This window comes from Glossina fuscipes, unplaced genomic scaffold, assembly GCF_014805625.2.
Source record: "Glossina fuscipes isolate IAEA_lab_2018 unplaced genomic scaffold, Yale_Gfus_2 59, whole genome shotgun sequence".
Lineage (NCBI taxonomy): Eukaryota > Metazoa > Arthropoda > Insecta > Diptera > Glossinidae > Glossina > Glossina fuscipes.
Window position 1 is genome coordinate 5,046,081 of NW_023998431.1, and position 20,185 is coordinate 5,066,265.

Genomic DNA, 20,185 nt, shown 5'->3' on the forward strand with positions numbered 1-20,185 from the left:
TTCGATTCTTATGACTGTACCAAATATGGGGTCTTATGAAAAAGACGAAACATTTTTTCGGGAACTCGAAAGTAGCCTGATAGGAGGGCAAAGTTTCAACAAACGATGAACAACAGTTTAATCATTCATTTCGGGCTAACCATTACAACACGAACCGAACTAATTTATATTGCCAATTAAAATGTTCAAAACATTGTGTAGAACTATGTCACTATGTCGGTAAGGCACTTATTTCAAGAACATGGTCAAATATGCAGGTTAAAGAACAAGCGAATTCTGCAGAAAATTTACGGCTTTATTTTCTTTGGTCTTGTAATACAAAAACCAAGTACAGGCTCCGGTATTCGCAACTATCTAATTCAACAGTTTATTCAACATGTTAATATGCATGTTTCTGTTTTTATTCCAGCACGCAGTACCCCTCCATCTCTTTAAATGTCATTGCAGCACGTACGACGTCTATCGGCAGTAGACCAGGAAGCGACAATTCAGTCGCAAAATTTAGAGTCTACAGTCGCTCATAGTAGACCAAAGTCTCATCGATAGTCAGCAGATTACCAAATAAATTCCCTAGCCTGGCGCGCTATCCTGGTCCAATATCGACGAGCATCATTAAATTTTCTCCACTTTGACTCATCAAAGAACACCTCTATTCTGTTTTTTGTTTAATTTGCAAGCTTCTGCACAAGAAAACCGTTGCTTAGAACATTATTTAATATTATTTGCTAGTTCCTGTATAAGAAAAGAATTGCTCCGATCAAATTGCTTCTACTAGGGACGCTACTAACGCATTTCCTACTCATTTCCTACTCCCTATTGATAACGTAACTCAGCTATGCATTCAATGTCTTGGACAAGGCAATAATGTATTAGATTCGACTAGCTCTCCTAAACAGTTTTCTTAAAATCAAACATCAAAACTATTGCTTGCTAAGGTCCAGTGCTTTTTTTCTTCGCAGAATCTTCAACCGCATAACTTGCGTTATTGCGTTAAACTTAAAGATAGTACTTCCACTTTGATGGACAAGTCACAGTTTGACAAATCCTCAGACAAATTTTGCAATATTGCTCTCTATTACCTCACAAGTTATTGACAGCAAATTTCTAACCAGCTCGTATTTTAAGTTTTTTTCGACAATGAATATGAAAAAGATAAATCGATTAACTCCTTGAAAGCCAAAAATTGGTCATTACTAGCATACCAACACCATAGAGTTCACCTAATTTTCTTGATATTTCTCTTTGCTGTCAAAATAATAAAGCGCTTAATGTTTTAATAGCTTCGAACAAAGTCGTTAAATTACTTGCGTTTTATCTCCAGTGCAGCTTAGCTGGGGAAAAAATAAATAACTTAAAGGCAACTTTAGCATTCAGATTCAGCTAATTTTGATTACCCAACCACATTCTACGTAGGAACGAGCGTACGAGTATACCTAAATCGAGTCACAGTTTTATTTTCATTAAGCATACATATATTACATCCATTCAACATAGTTAAGTAGCGGACAGTTTGAGCGATGGAAGAACATTAGAACTCGGAAAAAAAAAATTAAATATTTTTTCATTCCTTTGTATTGACTTGTCATCACTTGTCACTACTTGTTATGAGTTCCCACAAAAATTTGATTGTAAATCACATCATATAATTTCCAAACACGTTCAATCAGCCATTATTCGTTTTCAATGTTTCGACAAAAATTTAAGTCACGAAAACAATTTCAAGAATTACTCTTCTTTTGTCTTCTTTATACATGAACCCTATAAAATATATGTTTACGTTTTATATATTTTTTTTTATTTTTGTATATTTTGTATACAAAAGAAAGGATAACTAGCTCTTCGCGAGTTAGTTATATCTATGTAAAGAGAAGAAGAAGAAGAAAAGAACAAGGAAGACAATAGTTGAGCACGTCAGTAATATTATAAAAAAAATTTGTTGTAAAGTATTGACAGATATCAACGTACTTATGTTATATTCAACAAAAACTAATAGAAATGAAAGGACTTTCCGTTTGTAAGAAAAGGAAAGAGAACAAAAGTTATTTCGTTCAAATTTATTCCGAATAAATATTTTTTTCTCTTCTAATTTTTTCAATCTAGAATCGAAACATTTAATTATGCTGTAAAAGAGGGACAGGGCTGCATTGCCTTTTGTACGAAAATCGTTCTGCTGCTATGCAAGAGCTGAGTCACTAATGCATTGAAAAAAATAGAAAGTTTGACTTTGAAAATGAAAATTCCTAATGCAGTTGTAATTTTCAGAAATTCGTTTTTACACTCTACACCGCTTATGGTGCAGGGTAAATTAGCTTAGTGGCAACGTATGTAATATCGTGAAGGGCTTAAGACAGACCCGCCTTTTATTATACCAATCGGATACAGAATCATTCTCTAAATCGATCTAAACCTATTTCTCCGCCTAATGTCTGTCCATGTATTTTTAGATTTAAGCTGCAGGCCGAAATTTTTTGAAGATATTTTGTAATTTGGTACACGGACGTACTTCGGCCCAAGGACGAATGCCATTAAAAATTATTTGAATCGGACCAATTTTTCGACCACAACACTCATGGAAATTTTTAGAATTTCAGGACAAAAATCGCTTAATAATATATATATATCGGCATTTTAAATTAGTGTAAAAGCTTTGCATCGTATGGGGCAAGTTTTTGAAGCACTTGTCCCGTAACTGTCTTACGAAGCTGAATCTTTGTATGGTAAAAAGTTCTAATTTTCAATGCTTCTTGCAAATTCGGTCACAATAATAACTCGATGTAGAAATTAACCACGGTTCTAAGGCAAAGCGGTCTAATTTTTAATATCTTATGATAAAAGTTCCATCAAAATTTCTCGATTCCGACCTATATGATGAACATAAGAACACATGGACCGACACAAAATCGACAGACGGCCAGACAAACTTAGATAAATAAAAGATGGACCTATCTGAGGTGATTCTGGGTGTTACAGCCATTCGCACAAAGCGCAACTTGTATAGAATATAAAAACGCGCATCGATCCCGACGACAAATCGTTAAAAAAGTCGATGAAATTCTCCAACAAATTGATCAATGCCCAGACATTTCATTTTATGACTTCGTCACGGAACGAAACTCAGACAAAGGAACAGTTTAGAGTCATTTGCGTAAGATTAAGATAGTTGAGTATTAAATACGAACGCGACCCAACTTCGATCCGCGAATTGAGAATTTGAGCCGTTTTCAAATGCATTAACACTGGGCAATGAGAAAGTGGGACATATACGGCAAAAACCAGCAAAATAAATCGTAGCCAACGTTGGGTACGGCTACACAAGCCATGGCAAAGTTCATATTGGCGCCATTCCATATAATCCTTTTTTGTTTTCGGCAGGATTAGGAGGCAATCGCGCACCATGGAATGCCCTAATCTGGCCAGACAATTGATTCCCTTTCGTACTGTCAGTAATTAATGGCATTAAATCAGAAAATGGAGACGAAACGTACAAAACTGTGTAATAAGAAAAACGGCACTTAACATCATAGTAACACCAAACAATTCACACCTTCAATGGCCCGATGAGAATTGAGAGCATTTGGCTACGAAATGTTAACCCATTCATCAGGTAGAAAGGACATTGCTATATATACCTATCATGTGTTTAGCTTCTTGCTAAACATTCTCAAGGGTTTAAAGGTCTTTTCAAAAGACACCGACGAATATCACTGGATTTATTGCTTCAGCTGGGAATCGCAGAGCTTCTACAGGGACGCGTTTTATTAGGAAATTTCAGAAAATTTATCGATTATACATATATGGTTTTATAAAATGCATTTAAAATAAATTAACGAAATGAATGAAGGAAGACGTGGAAATATGCAGTCACCTGATACGAAAATGAAAAAAAGCTTGTCTTCGAAATCAATATAAACGATATCAATATAAACGGTGAACTGTAAAAATAAATGCACTTTGGATGAAAGATGGACGGACTTGCGTAAATCAACAAGTAAGCTTAAGCTGATAAAAGCTATATATGCAATCTAATAGATATCTTTTGCAATGCTTGAAATGGAAACGCAACTGCGACTCTACATTCATTCCTTACTGATGGGTATTAAAAGAAACCTCTTCCTGATCCATGATAAACGTGAAAGTAAGTAAATTAAGCGGTCATTTAGCTGCAATCAATGATTAGGACTAACGTTAAGTTATTTTTACTGAATTATTTTACTTGCTTACCTTTCGCTCTTCTTACAGGCTTTCTTTCATATTCTCTTCTCGGCCTGTAGTGCTATGCAAACATCTTGCCTTACGAATTGCATCGAGAGAAAGAGAATGGAACTTAACTTAATCAATATTCGACATTTTTGCAAAAAGGCGATCACAGTTATCCCTTACAGCGTCCTTTTTTTTTTTTTTTTTTTTGCTTATACATATTATGCAAATTTTATCTTACAAAGATAACAGCTAGAGTGTTGTATATTCGCTTTTGTCAGAAGTGTGCTCTACCCATAGAGAGAGATTATAATTATGTATTGGTGAATGCCAATTTTACTTGGCTAAGTTGAATTTGGAGACACATTTTTTTGCTGCAATTCGGATCATTAGAACCGGGGATGCAGCCAACCGCTTCAACTGAAGGGATATGAACCGCCTACCGGTCATCGTAATAAACGTTGTATTTAAACTTAAAAGTTGTGCAAAAAATATCTTAGAATTGCTAATTAAAAATAACAATGAACACAAATTTTTATCCCATTTTGTAAGTGCCTCTTAGGTCTCACTAACCAAAGAGAATTCCAACTTAGCAACTAGTTTTGCATTTAAATGAAAAGACGATAAAAAGAAAATTGAATGGTAAGAGAAAGCGAAAGAGCGTGTAAGTAACCAAACGTGGAAGAATGAGAATTAAGAACAAAGTAGGAGAGCGAGTAGATACAATCGTAAAAAGTGTCTGAACGCTTTACATCTGCCGTTAAAAAAATCGATAACTGTTAATTTGGTTATCATACATGTTACATCTCGATCGGAAATCCCTTTTAGCATATACACGTGATATTCCGAGATGATCTACTCTCACACCTCATCATAGGATGGATATCATCAGTCTTGTTGTTTATTTTTAAATTAATATCCGGGCAATAGAAGAGTTTGAACAAGAAGTAAGAAACTTTGCAAAAGATATTTTAACTTTTCTGTAAAGTTGACGATTTTATTCGAAATAATACGTAAAGAGTTAACTTTATATCCATTTTAAAGTTCATCGACTATATAATAGCAAATATAAACCCATACAGCCGACGACAAGAAGAAGATAAGAAGTTACTGTAAACGGAATAAGATTAATGACAGGTATCAAACCATTCGTCTTACATCGCATATAATTTCTCTCTTGCTTTTCGCGGCAATGGAAAGAGTGAGATATCATTTGCAATCAATTTAATTATATGTGTCTCTACATGCCATGGTATTTTTTACGTTTTCGTTTTGCTCTCTCTTCTTTAAATGCCCCAACGTACGAGCGCAAACGTTTAGTATGAATCGTTCCTCTTAGAGCTAGAGTGGCGATATGTAAAGTACTACTAAATGAAATGTATGGCGTCTCGATGTTTTTCTACCTACCACAACAACAACAAACTTATTGTTTAGTCTAATAATTGAAATGAATCTTTTCCTTAAGTTTAAATTATCATTTGACTTAAACTATACGATACGTTCCTATTATTTTGTTCCTTTTTTTGTTTTTGTTTTCGTTTTTCTCTTTTGTTTTTTTTTTTTTTTTTCTTGTCAATTCAACTTTATTAAATTTTAATCTGGGAGAATTGCTCACAAGTTTTCAACTGCTTTAAGGGTCGTTATCAAACAAATTCAATTTTTGTCCTTAAAATATGTTATGTTGAAAATACATTTAACTAAATAAATCCACAAGTAACTCTTCACTCTAATTTGCACTCATTGCATTGCATACCATAGACTGAAACTAGTTGAAATACCAGTAGCAAAAGCGGTAGCAGCAGGAACAGCTGAAATAAAAAACTCTTCATCCATCCATCAAATAGCAACTTAATAAGGGGTAGCTAACATTTAAGCAAGGATCACATATTATTTTCAGTCTTTATTATATAAAAGTACATAACTTCATGTCGTTTACTCTCAAACAGACATACTGATATAGTCCTAATCCAGTTGTATTAATACGTATGTACGCTCATGCATTTATATTCACGTAAAAGAGAATATGTTTCGAAAGGACTACGATGGCGCTTAAACGTTTTTAACTATACGATGTGACAGACTAGTCTAACAAAGAAAAATAAAAAAAAAAATAAAAAATAAAACAAAAATAATAATGATAATAATGTACATAAGAAGAGGCAAAAACAGTGTTAAAATTGAAATAAACCTTTCAAAATTATGTTGAAACTTTAAGTACGCACAGTATTGAAATTAGCGAAAAGTAAAGATGAAATTTTTCCAATTTCATCATATTTATATCAATCGTAAAAACCTAAATAATATTAAAATCATGGCTGTGCAGATTTTCTGAAGCACTTTTAAGTAACAGCTCCATATTTATATTAGTTTGTTTTCTTTTCTTCTTAATTTTGCTGCCTACGTTCGACAAAGTAATTTACATTTTAATTTTATTTTTGTCCGGAAATAAGTTATACAACTATAAAATTAATTGTATTGACAATTAGTGTGTGTAGTGCTTATGAACATTGCAATACGATATAGAAATTGTTAATTAAATAACGATATTGAAAGTTCCACAGCTCTTCTGAATCAAAATAACTAGAACAAGATTATAAAAAAAAAGTTCAAGTTCTAGCTCAGCAACAGCATATTCGTGTTAGCTTATTCTTATTTCTTAGTTTTTCTCCCTAAGTTCGGATATGTAATTAACATTTTAGTTATGTTGACCGGAAATAAGGTATAGATTTATAAAATTACTTGAGTTGAGAATTAGTATGTGCAGTGATCACTGATTAGAATAATAACCTTAGTGCACATTATTTTAGTATTGTATAGGAATATATTCAAATAGGCATGTCCGAGAATATCGTCAACATTACGATTTCTTTTCCTATTTGGTAATATACCTTTCTAAAAAGATATTTCTATACCAATCTAAATTGCGAATACAATATACAAACTCTTTAGTTTAATGAGAAGAATTTATTTGGGACAGGGACAAATTTTCGCTGTCTTGCACTAGAATTTTCTCGACTAGATCCCCTATCCCAGATCTGGACCTTCCGTGATATTTGTGACTGTTTCGTAAAAACTATAGAAACTCTTCTTTTATCACTCGTTTATTTTTGATCGCCTGATATCGACTTAGTTAGCAACAAAATGAAAATCGAATCCGAGATAATAATATTTTCTTTAAGGGCAAGATTATTTAAAAAATTTTTTTTCATAATTTAAAAAAGAAATTTTATGGAATAAACATTAAACCCGTGCTATTCCCATCACCACCACTAAAATATAGGAAGAAGTTATACCAGCTTGGCCAAAGATATCTATAACAGGGCCAGATTTTTAATTCATTTAATTTTAAATGTTTCGGAAATTTCAATTTTCGACTTTTAGTTGTAGAGCTATAGTTATAGATAATTTGGGGATGAATAACTTGGCAGAATTCGTTGGTGCGTCATGCATTGGCATACACTTAATATATCCTTGCACCACAAGTGATGTAGGGTATAAAGTAGACTTGCTTCACAAGACCTAGCACGCCTCACTTTTGTCTTTAAAAGATGCGAAAGTTTTGGACGTTTATTTGTGAAACACTTTTAACATTTAAATCTATAACAAATATCAATATGAGCTTTCATATCAAGATCGATTAGGTTGATAACGCTAACGCGTTAGAAGCATATAATTTTGCAAACGTGTCAGCATTTTCAGCGAAAAATAAGAATTAAAATTGGATGTCTTCAGGCGTCAGACTCTTCAAAGTCTGAAAGGAAAGCATTGAGGTAAGCAAATTTTTTTTTTTTTTGCTTTCTAGAATTAGAAGAATTTTTTAACTGGAATAGCCCACAGTACAGGCGTGTAGCGGAAGAAAGGAAGGGTTACACATACAATTTGGCAATTATTTAGCTTTAAACTGCATATGTCGTTCAGCGTATGTATAACGTTTGTTTTCGTGTTTGTTTTGTGTTTGTCTGCCTTTTTCTCCGTCTATTTGTCTTCTTGGTCGCCTTTTTGTTTTTTTGCTTGACAAGAGACGGCAGTGGGGCGGTGGAAGTCATTAATATGGGGAATTTCAACTGGCATCTGTTGTAATGTATTTCATTTATATATATACTAAGAGACTAATATGAAAAATTTTTGAAATTTCATTAATATTTGTGTTTTTATTAGATCTTCCTTTAGAGATGACATTCAAACCCAAAAAGCAAATATATACGAAAAGGAAAAAACAAAAAACAAAACGATAAGCCTTAGCAGGTTGTTGTTGTTATTATCAAAAACAAAAAATAACAGGAACATTTTCAGCAACGTAATCATCATCATTATTAACATTATCATCATTATTATTATTATCACCATTATCGTCATCAACATTTTTATCGTTTATATATATTATGTTGGCACTTGAAGTGTTTATATGGGTTCGTAATATGCGACACTTAATAAAAACAATAACTTTGAACATGAACCTTAAATGGAAATCCAATTTTATAACATTTATCCGGGTAGTTTGTTTTCTTGTTTTCGTTCTCTGTTTGTCTTCGAAAAAGCTTATAAAGACCAAATTGCCAGAGATTATGCACATATGTGTGTATATAGCTGCATAAACATATACATATACATATACATGCATATATATCGAAAGAATTGAATGAAAAACCTCCGAATATTTTTTATACCCTACATCATTTCCACAGGATACGGAGAATATAAAGTTGTTTGGACGTATGTAACGTTCAGAAGAATTAAGATAGACCCCTGTTCCCGTATACCGATCAATTTGGTATCATTTTCGAAATCAATATCAGCTTGTTTGTCCGCCTGTCTGGCTATCCACGTTTAAACTACAAGTCGGGTCGGCGTGCTTTGACCGAAGGACGAACGGTACTGAAAAGAGTTCGGATCGCTCCACTTTTCGACCACTGCCAATATATCGCCTTAGTTGGAAACATGTTATATGGAAAAAAAATTTGCAATTTTCAAACTTTTTTGACAAAACTCGCCGAGCAATAGTAGTTTGATATTCTCAATCGCTATGAAAAATTTAGTTTTTTGAACTCCCTCCCGTTATATGATAAGAACGTATAATTTTCATTAGTTCATGGTGAAAATTGGTTCATCATAATAAATTCACATAGAACTCAACCTTACCGAATTTTGAACGCCGTAGATCTATTTTTTGGATATAATCCCTTATAGGATTTCTCATAAATTGTAACCCCTTCAGAAAGAGGTGCAATATATAATATTTAATGATGAAAAGTGTTCTTTGGCAGCAATGTAACAAAAAACCAATAGTATAGAATTTGGATCACACAGGTCTATTTCTTAGAACCTAACACATATTGGGTTTGTCATGAACAGCAAGCAAAGAAAGTCTGATTTCTAGTTTTTTTATGATGGACACCGAAATATAATAAAATTTTTGGAATTAAGTTGGCTAAGCTTTGTAACGTAATGTCATGTAATATTTTGAGCTTCCTCCATGTCTAATTGTGTTAAGCGAAGTGGTATAGGGTTTCTAATGGTCAGCTTTGCCCTACTATAGTGTTCTGACTTGTTTTTTTTTTTTTTATATAATCACTGAATAGTTAGTCAGTTTCAACCTTGAAAGTTGAAAACTACAATATTTTTTCCTGCTTAATAAATATTTTCCTAAAACATGTGCTCGTTACAAAAACTGATTACGCAGCATTTCAAACGTAACCTTTGCAAACTTTACAAATGCCAATCGGATTCTTTAACTTTACTTATTTTTTTTGTACGGCACCCGGCGACACTCGGACAAAGACGCTAATGATATCTCTCTTCATTTTACCAACCAGTAGTTGCACAAATTTTAGCAATATATATAAACCTGTTCCTACGTTATTGTCTATAATTTACCAATTTTTATGCAATTGTGTTAATTAGTGGTGTAAGGACATTGCTATCGTCTTATATATTCGTAACGAACACTTAATTAAGGAAAACGGAGAACAATAATTTTTCCTTAAGAAAAACTCTTCAATTTCAATAAAAATTTGACCACAAAAAAGCCATCAGAAAGAATTCGAAATATATATAAAAATTGAGTTAAATAACTTTATTCCTCCCCTTCTCCTATTGCCTTAAGAAAATGAAGTCTCAAGATATAAAGAAATTGTAAGCAGTGATTTCCAAACGACTGTTAAAATTGTCGATCGCCTATTTACCTGTTTCAACTTAAACCCAACTTCCAATAGAAAGATTTCCAAGAAAAATAAACAAATAAATAAAAAACCTAAAAATCATAACTTGCTCGAATCGAACTTCTAATGACGACGGCCGATACATTGCTGTATAGCGCGGTGAAACTGATATACTAATTATCCTTCGGTTCACCGTAGGCGATATGTATAGGTATAGGTACTACTCGTTTTGACTAACTCGATTTTTTTTTGGTTTGTAATATATCAATCGACATGTGCCTCCATTGATTATCTGGCGGACGTACTCTATAAGTATGGGCCATGCATACCACACAACTCTTTGATGTGTTGATGTGATCAAATCGAGAAATGCTTCCTAACGAATAGAAAATTGGCCGCATTGCTTAACGATGAAAAATGTTATTCCCGTCGATAAGTTTCAAGATGTGGACACTGAAATTAAGTTGACGTGATCGCGGCGACGTAATCGCTTCAATTCTTTCTTTTACATAATTCATCTCACGCCATAACCTAATTCTGGAAGGTCGCGAACTAGATCATACAGCCACATAATCAAATAAATTCAAATTATTGTCTTGTGGGCGAATCTTTGATATTTACCATCTTAACACAGGTAGTATAAGGATTGGTAAACATGACATTAAACGCATCAGTTATCGTATCGACCGAATTCTCATATTAAATAATTAGATTAAATTTAGATTAGATTAGATCATAGATTAGGTGCGATCATCATCTCTTTAATCTCTTTAGATTAAAAATTACACTTTTCTGCTTGTTGCTGGGTGATCGCGCCCATTTTCGCCGTTGAGCTGTGAACATTCACTAAGAGTGTATGGGTCATACTGCAATTTTCTAACTGCATGTTTTCGACAGTGATCGCTGAAAATAATACTAACATAAAAATATAGCGCTTTATGGTCCCGCTAATGTAAATCGCGAAATTTACATGATTGTATGGCACCATTCTACGATGACGTTGTAAAAAGCATAGTTTAGAATGCTCCCTTTAACATTTACCGTGGCATTACGGGCAAACAAGCGTAGATCGATAGGGAAAGCGATTCGGAATGTTGCATATATCCGCACAGAGTTAATATAGTCTTTCAACGCAACTGGTGTAGAGTAGAAAAAAAGAAAGAAAGTATAGAACAAGAATGTTAATTTAATCTACTATGTTACGATAAGCCTTTTGCTTTGTTACTATAACATAACATAAAAGACGGCACGCCGCACCCACTGATATGAACAGCGAAAATAGGACAATTCACAGAAGAGCCACTAGAAAAGTTTACACAGACTTCCGGAGTATAATGCAAACGAAAGCAAATTATGAGAAGAATGCGTTCAATCTTAATAATGACACAAATCTTATAATCCTGCTTTGAGGGGCACCGGCATCTAATACCGGATGTTCACTCTGCGACTGGTAAGAAGAATGTGGGCTTTCCCCCTTTTTTTGTAAGCAAGTGAGTAACAGAGACAATAAATAAACGAATAAGAAATAAACGAAACCATTATATGTTGGACTTAATGCACAACTGACAAGTCGCACAGTTCTTTCCTAAACTATAAACGGTACGTTACGATAGCTAGAAGCAAGCGTCGATTTAGTGACTCCTTTTCCATTACGATAGAACGATTTGTGTCGAAAACACTTTTGGCTTTTTTAATTACATGGGAACATAACGTAACGTAACGTATCCAACGTAAGGTAACATACCATATGTAAGGTCTAATAAATACGGCGATATCTGATCTGATCAAAAATATCGTGGAACGTAAACTTAAGTTTGGTTTCCTTATTGCACAACAACAATTTCTCCCCAGTTGAACGAACCTCGCCGAGAGAATATATCTCGCAGTCATGGCGTATCAAATGCTAAAAGCAAAATGCTTAAGAAAAGAATTTTTAAACCGAAAGAATGAAAAAGATATTGCGTTATATAAGAGCTTCACTACTTCCAGCTCATTTCACTGGTCAAGCTGTGAAATCATGTAATCGCGAGATATAAGAGGACTGCTTTCAATACCCTTTGTAAGTCGGTTACGATGTGCAGAGTGAACATTGAGTGAACACTCAAAACATTGCAATTGGTGTGAGTTCCAGAAAGGACAAGTTGTAAATGTTCGAATCTACCAAAGATGACTTACCAAATTTTATTCCGTAGACTTCAGTCACAAAGAAGATCGTCAAACTGCGCAATAATGACATTTTGCGGTCCATGTTGGTGGGTAATTCATCTAACCAAGTTGGGATTGCAAAGGGGCTACGCAACCATCGTCCACCACATCGAAAATTTTCAAATTTAAATGTTCAAAATTATTTAAAATACGAGAGAACTTTATCGTCAGCCCAATAACAAGATTAAGAAATAAATTTGGTAAATTTTAGTCGACTGATTTTCTGCTGCTAACTTCCGAGCTTAGCCTTAGGAGAAAAGAAAGAAAGCAAACACGATAATTTGGACAAAAGTCTTGTGATCTCAATTAATAGACAAATGGAAACAGACAGCGCTAAAAAGGTTACACTCCTCAAGAAAGTTACACTCCTCTGTATTGTTTACAAGCGCTCCCCGATAAATCATGTCTATAACTCGCAAATGTTGCATTGGCGTCAATAGTGAATATAATAAAATTTATTTTATATATTTATTCTTTTTTTAATTTTTTTAAGATGCTTTTATATGAGATATTGCTTCTTTATATAGAAAATTGTTTAAAAAACACAAAGTCATATTAATATTAGAGAAACTACTCTTTCCTTAATCGAAAGAAGGAAAATAATAATACATTATTATTAGGAAAATGTTCGTTGATGTTGGGAAATCATGCTTTAGATAAAATCTTACTTGCTTAGTGTATGAATTAAAGGGAAACACGAAAAAGCTAATAAACCGAAAACTGAAACCACATAACAAGCATTTGTGCGAGCATTTGTATGTTTGTTTGTATGTATAGAAGTCTATAAAAGTGGAAAATCAAATTAAATGCTTAAATAGTCGTTTAAGAGCAGAGCATGTTAAATGAGTTACAATTTGAACAAAGCGAGAGGAGGAGAAGTTTTCAAAAAGTTGCAGTTGTTTGGTCATGAAGCAGAAGCGTAGTTGAAATTCTTTCCTTAACAATTTACGTTATTAACTGAAATTCGAACGTTCCGAACGAACCTATGTGAAGCCGCACTCAATTATTGGCTGAAGAGGCAAAAACTGAGAAAGGAAAAAAGCAACAACATGAACCTTTTATTTCTCAAAGGAAGGAAGTATCAACATCAACATCAATGACCATCAAAATGAGATCTTACCACACATCAGTCGTACTTGAATGTGCAAGAATGTAGTTTAGTGATTTGACACATGGTCAGCCACACAAGCGGGTACACACGCATTCACACACACACACACACACACACATCTATATGTACATATATAAATATATAAATATGTATATATGCATATATATATAATATATGTTATATATATATGTATACACTGTATGTATACGTTATATATATATATATAAAATAAAAAATATATATATATATATATATATATATATATATATATATAGGTTAGGTGTGTGCGTGTATGTGTAAAAGCACATTCCCTACCCACAAAGAAGCACACATGAAGTACTTGAATAACTAACTCTCAACTCTAACGGCAAGCAATTGACCTCAAACCTAAAAATAAGGCGAGGAAAAGAAACGAAGAAGAGAACACTGAAGAGACTTTTGAAGAGACTTTATCTCAATAAGTTGCAGTAATTGAACAAATGACTATTTTTTGGCATCAATCTACAAAAATTTGGCAAACAGGCAAACAGACAGTCGGACGGATATATGGCCAGAAGTGCAGACTTTTAACACAAAACTTATCTATACAATGAAAACGTTGACAAAATTTCAACATTTGCCTTTGCAATCATTTAACAAATATTGTTGTTAAATAGTCGAAAGCAGCAGCCAGTTAGTCAATCAAAATAATACTTCGACACATAGCTATGTATGCATATAAATTGAGTGCATATATATATATACACATATATATATATATATATATATCATACACATATACACAAATACATACATACATACACGCATACAAACATGCATACAAACAAAAGATAGCTAAATGGTTACCAGCTATTTGAAAGAAGTTTTACTAAAAATTTGAAACATTTATCTGATTTTTGTGTTCAGCCACAACTTACAAACATACACTGGCACTTGCACTATCTGCCATTTTATTCTGCTTCGATTCATACGATTCATAAGTATGTAGATTGAAGACACAATCGATTATTAACATGTTCGCTACCAACGGGCATTCATCACCATTCTTTATATGTGGACCGCAAACTTCAATTAAAGAAATTCAATTTATCTTAGCCAAAACAATTGTCCCAATCATGCTCACAGTTAGATTGTTAGCGTGGCTGAAATTGCATTTAGGGATCAATCTATTTGATCTATTTCTTTGTTACATTGAACCGGTCCCCCTCCCGAGGATTAAAGAAAAAATAAAAGCCACGATTCAATAACTTTCTTACGTATACCAAGAAATATAATAATACAAAAGCATCTGATCAAAGCTATTTACAAAACGCAAATAACCTCTCGAACCATGGCAAATGAAATTGTTGTTATGAATATAAACGGGGTCTATTTTCCTGGCAGGCAGTTCGCGAAATAAGGCGAAATAAAATAATAGTTGATCAATTTAAAATTACAAGCCCAGTTGAAGGCCATACTACTTTCCATGAGCATGGTTAATATTCAATTCAATTTCACCATTTTCCTTCCCCTTTTGTTTTTTGCTAAAGAAAATGTTCCATTTTTTTTGCAAATCGAGTATCGAGTATACAGGTCATTGCAATGCAGCAGAAAAGTGGACAAGCATGAATGCCACATCAACATATCTAAAGGCATCACACATACTGCACGAAGCGCTTTAGCTTAAGCATCAAATACATCCTCCTCCGTACAGCTAAACAACTTTAGAAAAAAAGCACACAACATCTTATTCCTTCACGTTGCGGCATACACATACACACACACACACACACACACAATCACTTGAACGTGCTTTCACTGCGTTCCCATATATAAGCCAAGGTGCGGATGAGCGTTTGCGTGCCACTCCTATAAGAGCCGATCAATAGCGGAAAGGTTAACAGTCTTTAAAGTAATTAAACCTAAAAAAAAACGGCACAGGAAGCAGATGCAGATGTAAATCGGTTCCTTCCATAAGAAAACATTAGTGAATAGACGTTAGCAATACCATCAGTTAATAAAAATATTTTTTCTTTTCCTTTTTTAGTAAATCGTGTACGTAACACAAAAACTAAACGGTAAATAGTACTCAAAGTATTCGATTGGTTATGATTTTCTTTTGGCTATGCATGCGGAAAATTTAAGCCAAGTTAAGCCAAGCTTCCTCAGCATGACTTCATCATAAGTTCGATTTTGAAAGACAGATTTTCGATCTCACAATCTTAATATCTCCATTAAGTGCCACTCGAATATATAACAAACTCCCTCACATCCCTACGCATATAACGGCTTTCATCTATTACGCATACACATATAGACATGCAAACCGAACCTCATAGTTAGTTGCTTGGTAATTCTCTCCTTTTTGGCTTATACTTGTCAGTTTGTGGTTTGTTTGAAAGAAGGAATAAAAAAATTTTTTTTATTCATACCATCAGTCTTTTGTCACAGCCCCAAAGCTTTTGTTGGTGCACCAACAGTGCCGCTCTATCCTACTATCCTGATATGTTGAGACACACACACACACACTAAGCTATATGATATTTCGTTAGCCATAATTATAGATAATTGACATTTAATTGGACTGTCATGCGGCAAGTACTGACATTTTTTTCGCTTTTCCTATAAAGAAGAAAATTTTATTATAAAATAGATAAAAATTAAAATCAAAGTCACGTGATGTGATATGATGTGGTTTGCCTGAGTCTGTGCAAGGATAATAGATAAATAACAGCTTAACGCTAAACTGGACAAACTGAAAAGTCTTGATCGCAATCATCACAAGGGAAATGGGACACAAATCAAGAAGACATGTTCGATTTAATTCTGACTTTAGGTTGTCATCGCTATAGAAGCAAATGCATGGGAATCGCAGTCTTTAATTTTGTTATTCATTTTTTTTTTTCTTAGTCATGTCTTGGTTGCATAAACCAATCAATCAATGAGTCTTTTCGCATTAAAGTCGAGGACATCTCTGTTGAATTGTCACTCCATAGTTTTATGAAGATGGTAAAGTTAAAGTTCAATAGATGCCCAGTTTTTAACTTTATACACTCAGAATGCAATCAAACATCAAGCCTATGGATAATACAGTTTTTAACATATCTTATCTCAATTAAAGAGCCTCTGCAAGTTACTGCGACAAACGGATGGATAATTTGGCGGAAAGACGATGCTAACGGACCCAAAATCGTATACCGTTCGAATCCAAATGCTAACGCATCCAAAAACTTCGCAGCCTAGCAGGCAAAAAAAAATAAGCCTAACAGACTATTAGCAGAACATGAATCTATCATCAACCGATGAAGAGCGAATAAAACTATAAAATATATACTATGTCTTTCTAAAAATAAGAAGGAAAAAAAATTCAAAATTTATTTTAAAAAACACAAGTAAGAATATTATGGTCGCTAAATACCGGCTGTTAGACACCCTATACCACCTCGCCTAGAATACACCAAAAACTACACATTATTTTCATACAAAGGCATAATTATCATGAAAGCGCGCATATTGGAGGGTGCTCAAAACATCACGAGACGTCATCCACATTTAGACAGACAGGCTTGCTTTTATATGAACTTCAGGACTTTATTTAACAAGCTTCGGATTGTCCGATTTGGGTCAAATATGCACCGTTTTGTTGCACGATTTGTTGCCATTTTAAAGGTAACTTCAAAATGCCTCTCTCATAGAAGTCCTGGTCTCCATTTGCAAAAAACTCTAGTAGTCGATTTTCACAATCCTCCCTAGATTCCAATTTGTTATCATTAAAGAAATTTTCCGATGCAAGAAAAAGATGATAATCGCTTGGTGCCAAGTCCGGACTGTATGGCGGATGCATTAAAACTTCCCAACCAAGCTCCCGAAGTTCCTGGCGAGTCACTGTAGATGTGTGTGGTCTAGCGTTGTCCTGGTGGAACATGACACCTCTCCTGTTGGCCAATTCTGGCCGTTTCTGGTCAATCGCTATCTTCAAACGGTCCCGTTGTTGACAGTAGAGATCAGAATTTAGCGTTTGGCCATATGGAAGCAACTCATAATAAATAATCCCCTTCCAGTCCCACCAAATGCATGGCAAAACCCTCCTGGCCGTTAGTCCTGGTTTGACCACCGTTTGAGGTCCTTCACCGCTCTTTGACCACGATCGTTTTCGCACAGGGTTATCGTATGTGATCCATTTCTCATCTCCAGTCACCATCCGTTTAAGAACTGGGTCTATCTCATTCCGTTTGGCCAAGGCTTCGCAGATGGAAATTCGATCCATCATGTTTTTTTCTGCTAATTGGTGTGGCACCCAAACATCGAGCTTCGTTTTGAATCCAGCTTTGTGTAAATGGTTTAAAACTGTTTTATGGTCGATTTTTAGCTCCTGGGCGATGTTACGACTGCTAACATGCCGGTCAACTTCGATGATTTCTCCGATTTTATCGACATTTTCGACGACCGGCCTACCTGTGCGAGGTGCATCTTTAACATCAAAAATTCCTGAACGGAATCTACGAAACCAAAATTGCACATAATTGGCTGTTACAGTATCGGAACCATAAACACCATTCACAATTTTAGCCGCCTGGCTTGCATTTTCGCCTTTGTCAAAGAAAAACTGTAAAATGTACCGAATTTTCTCTTTGTTCACTTCCATTTTTAACACGCTGTAACTCACAACTGAATGCACCAAACAAAAAACAGCAAAAGAATTTTTTTTACTGCGAAATGTACAGTATGTAAATGTACAGTATCGGAAATTGTTTGATCGATACTTTACGAGAAATCTATCAGTGCAGCCATCTACCGAAAAAATAATGGATTTCTTTTTCCCCAAACTAATATTATATATTAGGGTTCAAAAAAATAGACCTATGTGATCCAAGTCTCATACTGTTAGTTTTTCTCTTAAATTGCTACTATGGACCAATTTTCGTCCTAAAATATTATTTTTCTAAGTACCTTACCATTCCTGAGGAAAATATAGAGCCATGTGCTCCATATTCGGTAAGATTGATTTGTCTGTCAGTTTAATACTATAAACTAATTTTTACGTGAAATATTGAAAATTTAACCTTTTTATCATATAAACATTCAGTCTCCGTAGGAGCCGTTCAAAATCGGAGTGGTACAAAATATTGCCATAACCGAACCAAATTTTTCATACCAATTTGAAATGTCGAAATGCTCAATTTGGAATTACTCAGCGGGTTTTGTCGAGAATTTTTGAAAATTGCAATTTTTTCTCATATAACATTTTCTTAAAACAATGAGGAGTAGCCGAAAAATGAGATCGATCCGAACCATTTTCGACAGGATTCATTCTTGAGTCGAAACAGGCCAGTATACCAAATTTCATCAAAATATCTCAGAAGTAGCGAACTGCAGGTTGAACACAAAAATAAATGGACAGACATCGGATGGAAAAACAAGCTGGAGCCGGTTCACAATCATTGGCATAATAAAAGGAGAGACCTCTTAAGCCCTCCTGGGTGTTTCGTACGTTCTTGCAAACTTAATATATCTTTGGACCACAAGTGGTGTAGGGTGTAAATAGATGAAAAAAGGAACGAAAGCTGAACGTGTATACAAGCATTAATTAACGCTAAAGTTCATGGCGTTCAAAGACAACAACCACTTCATCAATAATAGTATCCGTTATTACAATTTAAGAGGCCAGTGCTTAACTGCGATCGATTCAGGTAAAAGCATAAGGCCCAGTATATAAAATTACTAGAGAACGAACCACTGGAGAAATAAAACATTCTCTTAGGATATACTGCGTTCCTTTTTTAACTTTGCACATAACAAAAACAGGATACACGATCTAAAAGTATTCATATGAAAGACGTGCAGAAAATAAAGAATAGAGAAAGTAGGATTAATAGATTAAGCAGTCAATCTTTTCGGGGGCTCAAAGTCAAGGCCGTTAAGAAGGAAATGTCATTTTAAATAGACTGCGAAATGAAACCTTTATGTAAAGAGGTGTGTGGAAGATTGGCCCTTGCTGCTGAAAATAAACATTGTTCATAACTATAGTTGAAGAGGTTTTTCGACAATTTATCTTGGACTTTCATAGTTCCAGAATCGAAAATTTTAACTGTTTACATATCAATAGAGATGAGAATGAGTCACTTGCAATAATTTTGCTTCAAAAATCATGATCCCATTTGGTTTTGGCTGTATACAGCAGAAATTATGTCTGCAAACGTCTTACGTTTTATTTCTCGTCGCATTGTCATGGGGAACTTAAAATTAACTTCCCGCCAAAATGCCCCATATTTTTTCGCTAATACGTTACTTGCGAAATAGTTGTTTTCGGTTTAGAAAAAAGCTCTTTGCAAAACCTGCCTTCGTTTCTACTTTCAAAAACTATAATAAGAAACTAGACCACCTATGTAACCCAGCTTCAAAACATTATCTTAATAAATAAAATCTTATAACCTTAAAAACATTTTATGGTAATCAGAAAAATGTACTTAAAACTTCAAAATATGTGTTCGTAATTACGCTTCACCTTCATTAACAAACAGTAAAACTTAAAATT